The sequence below is a fragment of the Schistocerca gregaria genome, chromosome 1 (assembly GCF_023897955.1).
Source record: "Schistocerca gregaria isolate iqSchGreg1 chromosome 1, iqSchGreg1.2, whole genome shotgun sequence".
NCBI classification, from domain to species: domain Eukaryota; kingdom Metazoa; phylum Arthropoda; class Insecta; order Orthoptera; family Acrididae; genus Schistocerca; species Schistocerca gregaria.
This window is the reverse complement of record NC_064920.1, coordinates 1,181,167,134-1,181,179,860: the sequence shown is the minus strand read 5'-3', so window position 1 is coordinate 1,181,179,860 and position 12,727 is coordinate 1,181,167,134.

The window sequence follows — 12,727 nt, the reverse complement described above, 5'->3', positions numbered from 1 at the left end:
TACAGTTACATTTCAATTACATATTCCAAATAAGTTACATTTCAATTACACATTTCAAATACAGTTATTTAACGTCTGTTTCTGAAAGCGACCGTATCACCTTGGTCTTTTCCACATCTTTCATAAATTACTATCTCTTCAGTTTCTTTATTACTGTGTCTTCTAGCTGAACTAGTCTCTGGGTATTGGTTCACTATGGTATTTCTTATACATACTTTTCCACAACAACCACTGTCTTCAAAATATTTCCATATACTTTTAAAACAGTCTTTACAACATTTACAGTTTTTACAACAGCATGTTATTATGATTAGAATAACTATTGATATGGCTACATACGTAGTTATGGAGTAATGTGTGAAGTACCTGGAGTACTTCATTTCCTCCTCTTGTCTCTCTACCATCTTCTGGACATCATACAGTCTTTTTCCTGCGACTTTCAAGTCGTCTAACTGTGTTATTACCTGGTCCAATGGCAAATCTAATGCTAACGTTGAGACATTCCTTTTTTCCTTGTTTACCACGCAACAATCGAATTCTAGATTGATCTGCGGAACTATGTCTTTCTTCGTCACATTACTCTGGATCACTCTATCTGTTTGTATGAACACTCTAGTGCCATACCCCTTACATTTACTGTAAAAACTAATTTTTCCTACACCTTTTTTTACTAGGTCCTTTGGTGGTTCCCTTCCACACAATACTGTTAAGCCTTCTTCCTTCGGTGCTACATATAGCCATTCGTTACTGTTTAGATGAGTCCAAAGGCTCTGATTCAGTGCGACTATTTTTCGCACACAATCTTCCGGAATTTCTCTTACCGGTTGCAACAATTTGGCTTCGCACTCTTCGTGGTCGAATGTTGACAGCAAGGCGAATGCTTGTTTGCACAGTCTCCTATTTTTACTTAGCTCCTTGCATTTTAGTTCCTCCGCAGAAAGTTTCGCGTACTGCCTTTTGGATTCATCTATTAGTAAGAATTCTTTCTCTGGCTGTATGTACACATATTTACCTTTCATGTTTGGAATTTCTTTTGGTAGTGGGAGTACTCTATACAAATTGAAATTGTTATTATTTATTAATGGAATATTAATTACATATCCTAGTATGCTACCCGAGATGAAAACATCTAAATCAATTATTCTTAACAATAGATAACCTGAGGACTCCGTAAGAGGAACAGGAAACTTTACATCTTTTAGTTCTTCCCGTATTAAACTTAGGAATTTTACAATTTGGACTGGATTAATTATATGAGGCTGTAGTATTCCCTTCTGAGCATTTACAATGGCATTTATCATTTGTTCGTATTCCTCTTCGATCTGACCAAACACTGCCGATAGTTGTAATACTTGCTCTGTCACTGTGGCGAAGGACGCTACACGTTTAAACCCTATATCGATTTCCTTCACGTATTCCTTCATGAATCGTTCTAGTCTTTGCATACCTGTCTTCAGAACGTGCTCATTTGACTCTAGTGTATATACCGTCCTGTTTACTCCCGCCAATGTGGCTCTTACCACTGCCACCTGTTCCTTTGTTAGCCTCAACAACCCTTCTGAGTTTTTCTCCATAGCGTCTATTCTTTCCTTATAGTATGCTGCATCTGCTTCGTCCAACGTCCCGAACAGTATTTTACTTACCTGCCCGACGAAGTTGAATACTCCTCTCTTCCTTCTGGTCTCGTGTTTCGTTAGCTGCTGTACTAAAAGTTGCAATCCTGTGATTTTTTCCGCATGATGGGTTACTTGTTGGTCTAGTACCCTGCATTCTATTAATCCTACATTTAATTGTGTTAGTGTTTCTCGGCACCTTTGTACCGCTGCCCTACCATACCTCTCTGCATTCTGAAACCTTTCTGTTATTATATCTAGATTTACGTATGTGACTATTCTCCATGTGGTACTGTATATTTCTACCTGTCCTCTATTATCGTAATATAGTCCTGATGAACTCGGAAATGGCGTCACTTGGTACTCATTTGTTGCATGCTCTGATGCAGTGATGTAGTATGCTGTTATCACTATGACGAATTTCACGACCTGCCACTTGAGTGCCATACCTGAATTTTAAAAGAATTGTTTCAGCCTGTTGGCATGTACTTTTGTTTCCTTATTTCTTTTAACTTTTATTACTACGTTAGGACCTTCCACTTTTACTACTTCAAATGGACCTCTCCATTGTGAATCTAATTTCCGAGATCTACCCCGTCTCACCGACTCATCGTGCAGTAATACTTTATCTCCTACCTTGAAGTTTTTTGGATTTTGTTTCATGTCATACTGTTCCTTACTGATTTTCTTACTTCTTATAATCGAGTCTCTGGCCACTCTGTGGGCTTCCTGCATTCTCGCTCTTAGTTTATTTACATACATTTCATAATTGTAACTTACCTGCTGTGTTTCTTGCTGCAGTACTCCTGGTATGTTAACCTTTCTTCCGTATAGTAATTCAAATGGTGTGTATCCTGTGCTGCTGTGTGGTGTAGTGTTGAACACAAAAATTGCATACGGTACCCATTTGTCCCAAGAACTTTGATCTCCTGTTACAAAGTGTCTGAGATACTCTACAATAGTTCTACGACTTCTTTCTAGTGCACCATTTGATTCAGGGTGGTACGCTGTAGTATTTATACGCTTTACCTTCAACAATTTACATACACTTTTAAATACATCACTCAGAAAGTTAGACCCTTGATCTGTTAATAATACTGATGGAATTCCATACCTTAATACTACGTTTTCCACAAATGCCTCAGCTACTGTTTCGGCATCTTGTTTGTCAATTGGGATTGCTAAGGTAAATTTACTCAGATCGTCTTGGAATGTTAACATGTACCTTTTTCCTGTATTAGATACATCTAGTGGACCCACTATATCCATCGCACACTTTCCGAATACTGTTTCTGCTGTGTCGGTAATTTCTAAGGGCATCCTAGTTTTCATTTGCGTGTTTTTATTCTTTTGACACGATGGGCATTTCCTAATGTAATTTTCAATGTCACGCTTCATTCCGCGCCACTGCTTGTATGCTTTAATTCTTTCGAGTGTCCTGTGCATTCCTTGGTGACCTCCCAAGGGATTGTCATGCATTTCCTTTAGTATATTTTCTTTTTCTTCGGGACTAATTTCCTCACCACTATCCGTTTCCTGTTCTATTTCACTCGACACTTGTGCTTGCCGCACGTTTACGGAACTTTCTTCCCCATTTGCTTTTGCTGCCGAGATCTCTGTCTCCACCTTCTGCTTCGCATCTATCTCTTCCTTCCCTTCATGCCTTATTCTACTCAGCGCATCCGCATTACTATTTAACTTTCCTGGCTTGTATATTACTTCATAATCATACTCCTCGAGTTTCAGTCTCCACTTCAGGAGTCTCGAACTCGGATCTTTGACACTAAATATCCACGTTAGTGGCTTATGGTCTGTCACTACAGTGAACTTTCTGCCATATACATATGGTCTGAACTGTTTTACTGCGTAAAATATAGCCAACAACTCTTTTTCCGTTGTGCTATAATTTAGTTCGGCTTTGTTCAATGCTCTGGATGCATATGCGATGGGCAAGTCTTCGCCAATCTTCTTACCTTGCGATAACACTGCACCCAAGGCTGCGTTACTCGCATCCGTTGTAATGATGAACGGTTTCGTAAAGTCAGTGTACTGAAGTAACGGAGGGTTTATTAATTTCTCTTTTAGTTCTTCGAACGCATTGTTCTGACGTTCGCTCCATCGGTACTCCACTCCCTTTTTTAAGAGCTCATGGAGAGGTTTCGCTATCTTGCTGAAGTTAGCAATGAAACGGCGGTAGTAACCTATCAATCCGAGAAACCCTTTTAGTTCCTTAGTTGTCTTTGGCTGTGGGAAGAACTTCACCTTCTCCACCTTCGCCATATCTGGTGATATTCCTTTGTCAGTGATGCAATGACCTAGGAAGATTACTTCCTTCCTCAGGAATTCACACTTGTCTGGTTGCAGCTTCAAATTGTGCTCTCGCAACCTGTCAAATATTTCCCGGAGCTTTTCGTTATGCTCCTGCAGGTTTTTCCCATAGCATACTATGTCGTCTAGATATACAAAGCATTTCACTCCTTGTAAACCTGCCAAGACTGTATTCATCAGTCTCTGAAAACATCCTGGGGCTCCCTTCAGTCCCATCGGCATTCGTTTGTATTCGTAATGCTGATAGTTTGAGCTAAATGCCGTTTTCTCTCTGTCCTTCTCGTCCGTCAATATTTGATGGTACTCGCTTGCGAGGTCAAGCGTCGAGAAGTACTTAGCTTGCCCTAACTGATCCAGTATCTCGGAGATATTCGGTAGTGGAAATGCATCGCCTACAGTGATATCATTTAATCGTCTGTAGTCCACTACGATTCTCCATTTCTGTTTGCCACTAGCGTCTAGCTTCTTTGGAACTAACAGTAACGGTGCGTTCCAAGCGCTCTTACTCTCGACAATTATGTCATCTCTTAGCATCTGCTCTATTTGCTCCCTTAGCACTTCCTTTTGCGCTTCCGGGATCCTGTACGGTCTAGCGTTTACTACCTTTCCCGCGTGTTCCGGTGCGATCGGTATTCTGTGCTTCACTGCGGAAGTATAGGACAGGTTGTCCCCTGGTAGATGAAATACATCTCCGTATTCCGCGCAAACCTCTGCTAGAGCGCTTTTCTCTTCAGCGTTCAAATGATCCATTCTTAATTGCCTTCGCAACACACTAGTACGACTTTCTGTCTTTCCTATGACATTAGTACAACATTTTACTTCGCGTATTTTCCCTACTTTTTCTAATTCTTCCGTCATTAACCTGACGTTTCCTAACTGCACTCTGTCTTCTGACAAGTTTAATGCACTTACTATGCATTTCCCATTTCGCACTTTTACTAACGCTTCAGGTACATGTACCCCTTGTGCAATCTCCTGCCTAGGAATAATCATTTCCTTTTCGATTCCCCTTTTTACATTTCCTTCCACCTTTAATAACATTATTTTTTCCTCTCGGGGCCCTATTTCCCCGCCTACTTCTGAATCTTGTTCGTTCTCATGTCCCTTTGGCTCTTCCTCTACTACTAAGGGTATATCTCGCCCTTTTAGTCTCACTATTTTACCTGCATAGTCTAACTTAACTCTATGCTCTGTCAAGAAATTTCTGCCTATCAGTCCGTCGTACGGAATATCTAATCCTCTCCCGTACACGTGAAATTTTTGCCCTACTTGCTCAGAACCGTCCACACTTAAGTGTACCTGTACCGTACCTATTGTGCTGACGGCCTCACTGGTTACACCTTTTAGCCGAAGCCTTTCCGCTTCATTAATTGCAAGTGTACTATTTATCGGAATACTCGTTCTCTTGAGCAGACACAACTGTGCTCCAGTGTCTATTAGCAACTTCAAATATCTTTTTAATTCTATGCAGTATAAAACCAAAACGTCATTTTCTGTTGCACAGTCGATTACCCTAACTGAGGGATTACCTATCGCAACAAGGCCCGACTGTGCGGCCTTGCCGCCTCTTAGTTTCCCTGCACCACTTTACCGGTTTTGCTCGAAACTGGCACCCTGCCTTTTCTCCATGCGTGCCATGGCCCTGCGTGACAATCTTTCGCGTGATGTCCCGGCCGCTTACACTTGAAACAAGCAACGTCTTTTACCCTCGTACACGGAATTCCACAGTTCCTTGGTAGATTACATTGTGAGCACCTCCACTCTCGTAACCCTCCATCAGCTTCCCTATGATTTCCTCTAAAGTCTCTTGTATCTATCGGCTGAATTTTTCTTAATCTTACCCGGCATTCCGCGTCTGTATGTCCTGGCTTGTCGCACCCGTAACAAAAATTCGTAAACTCTTTGCCCGTCATTATGCGTACTCTTCCCTCTGGCCTATTCTTTCTACACTTGCTTGCCATGTGCCCTCTCAATCCACAATTGAAACATTTCAAATCTCTAATATCTCTGGTATTCTTCACCGTTTCCTTTCCCCGGTTGAAAGTTACTCTTGGGGCTAGTCCCCGCTCTTTCATTGACAGTATTGCACTTTCTTCTTGCAATGCTAGTTCCACGGCCGCTGCCGGCCGCGGTGGCCTCGCGGTTCTAGGCGCGCAGTCCGGAACCGTGGGACTGCTACGGTCGCAGGTTCGAATCCTGCCTCGGGCATGGATGTGTGTGATGTCCTTAGGTTAGTTAGGTTTAAGTAGTTCTAAGTTCTAGGGGACTAATGACCACAGCAGTTGAGTCCCATAGTGCTCAGAGCCATTTTTTTTTTTACGGCCGCTGCTAGCGTGATTTCATCGCCTCTACTTCTTACTATCGTCTGTATTCTATCATTGCTTAACCCTTGTATAAAGCATGCTCTTCCTAGTGAATCAACCAGTTCTATTGCGCCCTTTAAGTTCTCCCTAGCCGTAACTCTGCTTACTGCTTCCCTGAAATCCCTTTGCATTTCATCTATTCGGCTTGCCCATGTCGCATTTGGCTCTCCTTGTCCCTGTCTCGATTGAAATATCTTGCACGCGTAGTAGTCAATGGTACGCTTACTCGCATAATTTTCCTCTAGAACATGTTTTACTTCCTGCCATGTCCCCGTGCGTTCCCTTACTTGCAGCCTCGATCTGGCCTCTCCGGTTATTTTGGCTTTAACAAACTTCAGTAACGTTTCGTGTTCCTCCGGTTTCACAAGTTCAAATGCAGCGTCTACATTTTCAATAAACTCCCTAAGATCTCTCTTATTTCCTTCGAACACTTTTGGAACTATACACAAGGCTTCTTTCACTGATATCTTACCGCTACTGGAGGATGACGGAACTTCGTTAGTTTGGGCCATCTTACCAACTTAACTATGTTAGCACTTTACAATACAAGATACAAAATTCTTAATATAATTTTATATGTACCGCTTCTCTTGTGGTGCGCCGTCTGTTCCGCTGATCCGCGTTGTCCCGCGTTGTGCCGCGCTGCTCCGCGCTGTCTCTGTGCTCTCTATGCCCGCGCTGTTCCGCGCTGCCGCGATGCGTCGGCCGCCGCTCTGCTGGGCTGTGACGACCCCGTCGCTCGCCTCGGCTGCCGCTGCTACGGCTGCTGCCGCTGCTCGGCCCGGACCCCCGGTCTCGAACGCTGGCTGCTTAGGCACCTCTGTGCCTCGTCGCTCCGCGTCGTGCCGCCGCTATCCTGCGTTGCCCTGCACCCGCGAGGACTACTTCTCTGGACTCTGTCGTAGTGGGGCTACTAATGCTGAAAGTTGCGAGTCGCCACAACTTCCTGCTAATTGCCACAGTCGCTGTAGCAAAATCTACTGGCTCCTATCTCCTTTTTGCCTATATGCCTTTGTGGTACCCCACACCTGGCACCAAAACTTTTATTTATGTCGCGTCCCAAGCGTGGGTTTTGCGAGGGATTGAGCGACACGGTTCGTAAACGGGAATTAGCCGGTTGACCTAATTGAGAGGGAGACTTTTGATCTGGCTAAGATGTTAAATTCCCTGGTGTGAAGGTACAAGGCTAGGATGTTGGTAGAAGTAAACTCGTATGGACGTTATAAAAGTTCTAATTTATTCATAAAGAATACAGATCACCCTAACTGCGTAGTGATTGTACCTACAGAATAGCCAAGCCCATTACAGAGACGGTGACTGACTTCCACCGTTCTGGCTGCCTGATAGAACTTTCCAGCACTTTGCTGCCCACACTAGCACCCTACGTCAGAGTCCCGCGGTCGCTGCCTAAACGCTCATCGGCGACTATCTCCAACTGTCTGCCTGCAGCCCGCCCTCAGCCCAAGTCGGCTGCTACTCACGCTGACTACCGTCGCTGCCTAAACCCGAGAGAGAGATAGATCCCCGGAGCGGCGTGCCTCCGAGTTTTGTTAGCTCTTCCCCTTCGACCCCGCCAGCGCTTGGCATGACGTAGCGTCGAGTGCAACTTTTCCTTATTAGGGATTGTTTTAGTGTTAACTTCAGTACTTTTCTTCAGAAGCTGGGTGGAGGGGTAGAGGGGCCTCTCCCTATATGGTCACGCACTGCGTCCTGAGCCCTTCATTGGCTCCTCATGACGTAGTGCGGTCCCCACCTAGGGCCCTCTTTCTTTCTCTCTCCGCTCCCAGACTTCTCCCTCTAGCCAAGAGTGTTGATACTGCAAGTTATTGCTTATTGAGGGACCTGCCCAGAGCGCCCTGTTTATCTTAATAGCTGAGTCTGCTTCCTTGCTTATCACGCGCAGCTGCCTGGCCGCTTGGACCGCCGCCTCGACTATCTGGCTGCGTCGTTATCTTTTGTGACCCCTCTGACACGCCTGGCGTCCCCTGTTAACTCTATCTCCCCGTATGATTTCTGGTGTATCGTCTGAGAACAACTGCATTTAGACTTGGCTTTTCTGCGGTTACAACAACCTCAAAATTTTTACTTCTTCTCCATGGATTTTAATACTTACTCTGAATTTTCCTTTTGTTTCCTTTACTGCTTGCTCAATATACAGATTGCATAACATCGGGGAGAGGCTACAATCCTGTCTCACTCCCTTCCCAACCACTGCTTCCCTTTCTTGCCCCTCGACTCATATAACTGCAATTTGGTTTCTGTACAAATTGTGAATAACCCTTCGCTCCCTGTATTTTACCCCTACCACCTTCAGAACATTTAGAAAAGCTTTATATAAGTCCACAAATGCTAGAAACGTAGCTTTGCTTCTTCTTAATCTATCTTCTAAGATAAGTCGTAATGTAAGTATTGCCTCACGTGTTCAAACGTTTCTGCGCAATTCAAACTGATCTTCCCCGATGTCGGCTTCTACCAGTTTTTCCATTAGTCTGTAAGGGACTCGCGTTAGTATTTTGCAGCTGCGACTTATTAAACATTTGCTCGAAGATATTTCCATGTTATGTTCTTTACATATTGTTTTGGTTCATAAATTCCTTTTTGTAAATCGACTTCTCTCAAAAAAATCATCGTAAGGTCAGTGCGTAGAGGAGTGATTTTAGGTTTACCAAATTTTTACCCCAGTTTTTATGTTTAAATTCCATCTGTGAATTACATCGTCAGTGTAATTATTAAAACAGCTTTTGGGATAAACTACTGATGTTTTTTATTGTGGACCTTTGATGTCTGATATCAGTTTCGAAGGGTAGCCCCTGATACTCCACAATTCTCTATAACTTTACTCTAACCACATTTCTAAAAAGCTTTCTTAAGGTCTCTAAAATCAGTTTGTGTCTCTTCGTTAAACTTGTTCAGCTTTTCAGTGAGCTGTCGTAAAATAGAAAATGCATCACTCGTTGATCGCCCCTTTCTAAATCCGACTTGTTCCTTCTCAAGCAAATACTCTGCTGTTCTGTTTAGACTTGTGTTTAAAATTCTTGCATGAAGATTCTCACTGTGTCAAGGAAGCTTGTTCCCCTGTAGTTTTCACTTTTTTTTTTGTTTATGTTTTCTCGGTTCTTATATATTGATATTACCTCTGGTTTACTCCAACGTCCTGGTACATCTTTTTGCTTGCAGCGTATGTTAGAAACAAGAGTAGCAATGTAAGGTATAGTGATAACATTCCATTATTAACTAACCATTAATTCCTTCTTAACCTGTTCCTTTTGATTTTCTGTGGCTTTCAAAGCTGCTGTGATTCTTTTACTGTTCTTTCATCTAAGTCTTTTTTCTTCTATTCGTAGACCTTTTTCTTTCTTCTGTCCCATGTTAGTGTCAGTAATATTATTCAAGCGAATTGTATTCTTTTCTGTTCTATTTCACGTTCTCGAAGTCTTACCCACTGTCTGCTGATGGCCATGAATATCATGCTCCATTCTACTAATGTATTTGTCTCAGGCTGACTGGTGGGCTCTTTTCACTATTCTTTTTTTTTGTAAAGCCTTTTCTGGTCATAGATCTCTCTTCTAGGACAGCCTTTCAAACTTATTTTTATATGCTCTTTGTTTTTCTTGTATTTCTTTCTTAATTCCTGTTGACCCAGTTTTTACCCCCGGATTTGGCGATTTTTTCCTTACCTAATGTCCCATTTACAGCTGTTTTATGGCTTTTTCAATATTTGTCCATTCTTCTCCAATAGTGTCCGTAGAAGATAATTATTCTAATTATTTTTCCAATTTATTTTGATAAAGACCCTTGACACATAAACCTGTGGAAAATGTACTTTATAGACCTCTTCTTGCTTCTGTGTGGTTAAGGTTCTCTTCTACACACATTTAGCCAAAGCGTTACTAATCAGCCCTTGGCACGTTCATACAAAAACATGCTACGAACGCAGATTTTAAAAACATATAAAATACATAAACCTTAGGTGAATGAAGTATCGGATTGCTAAACCTGATCGTAAACCCAATGAAGTACGTAAACAGAACGGAATCTGCCCCATGTTTGTCATAACCGCAAAAATCGCTCCGCTTTTGTTTCGACCTTAGTGCCTAAGAAATCTCAGTGCTCCAACATGGTTCGTCAAGCATATAGTAGTACAAAAATGTCAACTTGGGTTCCAGAGTTCCATGGAAAGATCTGTATATAATTCTGATTTGATATAGTTTCATCAATGGAAAGCCACTACTGCTGTCGTACGTAGCAGTAGGTCTTTCCGAAGATAATCCAATGCAAACACGTTCATCAACACACCGTATCACTTACAGGCAAAAGCACACCTCCACTCAAGAACAACATCTAACGGAAGAGAACTGAAGAAGAACGCTTGGTTTACTTTCAAAATTCACAATCCACGTGGAATGTCTCAGAGCCTCACTTCTGTCTCTCGAGGCCGCACTCACCACAAAAATTTTAGGCAGAGAAATTGATGCAGCAGACGTAGGAGTGGGTATACGGAAGTGGATCACTGGGAGAAGATATGGTGACAAAAATTGCTTACGATTAGTAGATACGTAATAAACTTAATACATGGAAATTGGTACATATAACAGACGAGTTCCGAAGTGTACCTGTTCTTTTTTTAACTGTGGTTGTTCCTTCGCTTTTCCAGTTCACATGCATATCGCCGGCAGTCGACCTGAGCAGCTTTAGAATCGTAGAAATGTCTGTGATGGATTTGTTATTCAGCTGACATCCAGTGGCTACTCCTCATTCGAGGTCGCTTAGCTCTCCTGACTGACTGCTTCTACCGTGACACCCCAGCACTCCCTTACTGCGTTTACACTGCCAGGTCAGACACTGATGACATCTAGTGGTCAATTCTGCTTTCTGTAGCGGTGTTCGGATACTTTGTATCAGACAGTGCATATCCACAGTACTGGCCATTAAAATTGCTATAGCCTGAAGATGACTCACTACAGAGGCCAAATTTAACCGACAGGAAGAAGATGCTGTGATATGTAAATGATTATCTTTTCAGAGCATTCACACTAGGCTGGCACCGGTGGCGACACCTACAACGTGCTGACATGAGGAAAGTTTCCAACTGACTTCTCAAACACAAACAGCAGTTGACCGGCGTTGCCTGGTGAAACGTTGTTGTGATGCCTCGTGTAAGGGCCGGCGGCGGTGGCCGTGCGGTTCTGGCGCTGCAGTCCGAAACTGCGGGACTGCTACGGTCTCAGGTTCAAATCCTGCCTCGGGCATAGATGTTTGTGACATCCGTAGGTTAGTTAGGTTTAAGTAGTTCTAAGTTCTAGGGGACTTATGACCTAAGATGTTGAGTCCCATAGTGCTCAGAGTCATTTGAACAATGTGAACCTCGTGTAAGCAGGAGAAATGCGTACCATCACGTTTCCGACTTTGATAAAGATCGGAACTCCGTGCTGGAACCCAATGGCCTCGTATCACTAGCAGTCGAGATGACAGGCATCTTTTCCGCATGGCTGTAATGGATCGTGCAGCCACGTCTCGATCACTGGGTCAACAGATGGGGACGTTTGCAGGACAACAACCATCTGCACGAACACGCCGGACATACTCTTCTGTAAATATGCTAACACTCACATCATGAATCTAACCTATCACTTACCTAAGTACTTAATTCCATTTCAATTATAGTCATATTCAATAATTCAATTTACAATATCAATATTCTATGATCAACTGAGAAGTTCCACATTTTCCCACTATCAGCGTGGTGTTCCTTCATGACCTAGCACCCTCCCCCCCTTGAACGCTGCACTCCTGTTGGCCACGTGATTCGACTTCATATAGGTATGAAAAGGTGTTCACTATACTTTTAACTATCTAGTTTCAACTACTTTTCAAGATCCAGACCGCCACTTGTTCCTAGGAACAGGCGCCGAAAGGAATTCTGGCAGTAAAGAAAGGTCACTTGCACTTTCACCATCAACCTAGGAAAATTGTTGCAAACAAAGCTCACCACCACTAATCTAAGCCTCAAGGGCGCAACCTCTTCATAGGGGTTGCTGGTAAAAGGACTGATCCCGCATTAGGCTGATGGAGAGGGCAAGGAATGTACTTTATTTATTTGGGAGCAATTTATTTAGGGATCGAGTATATGTATCACAGAATACACGCTCTGATATCCACAACATCATACAGACCTGCTAACTAGTCCTACAAAACTCATCTAAACGCGATACACACACGCTTGCTAATTGTAAAACACCACAATTAACACATTCCACAACCTACAGCCATGCGAACCACTCACAGATAATGCAAAGCATTTACGTCTAGATAGCCAAACAGCTCGTAAATTGTCAAAATAATAATCCATCTAAAAGACTCTGCTTGCTAATCGTCAAGTGTCGAAATCATACAGCAGTCTTTATTTAAACAATTAAAGGCAGC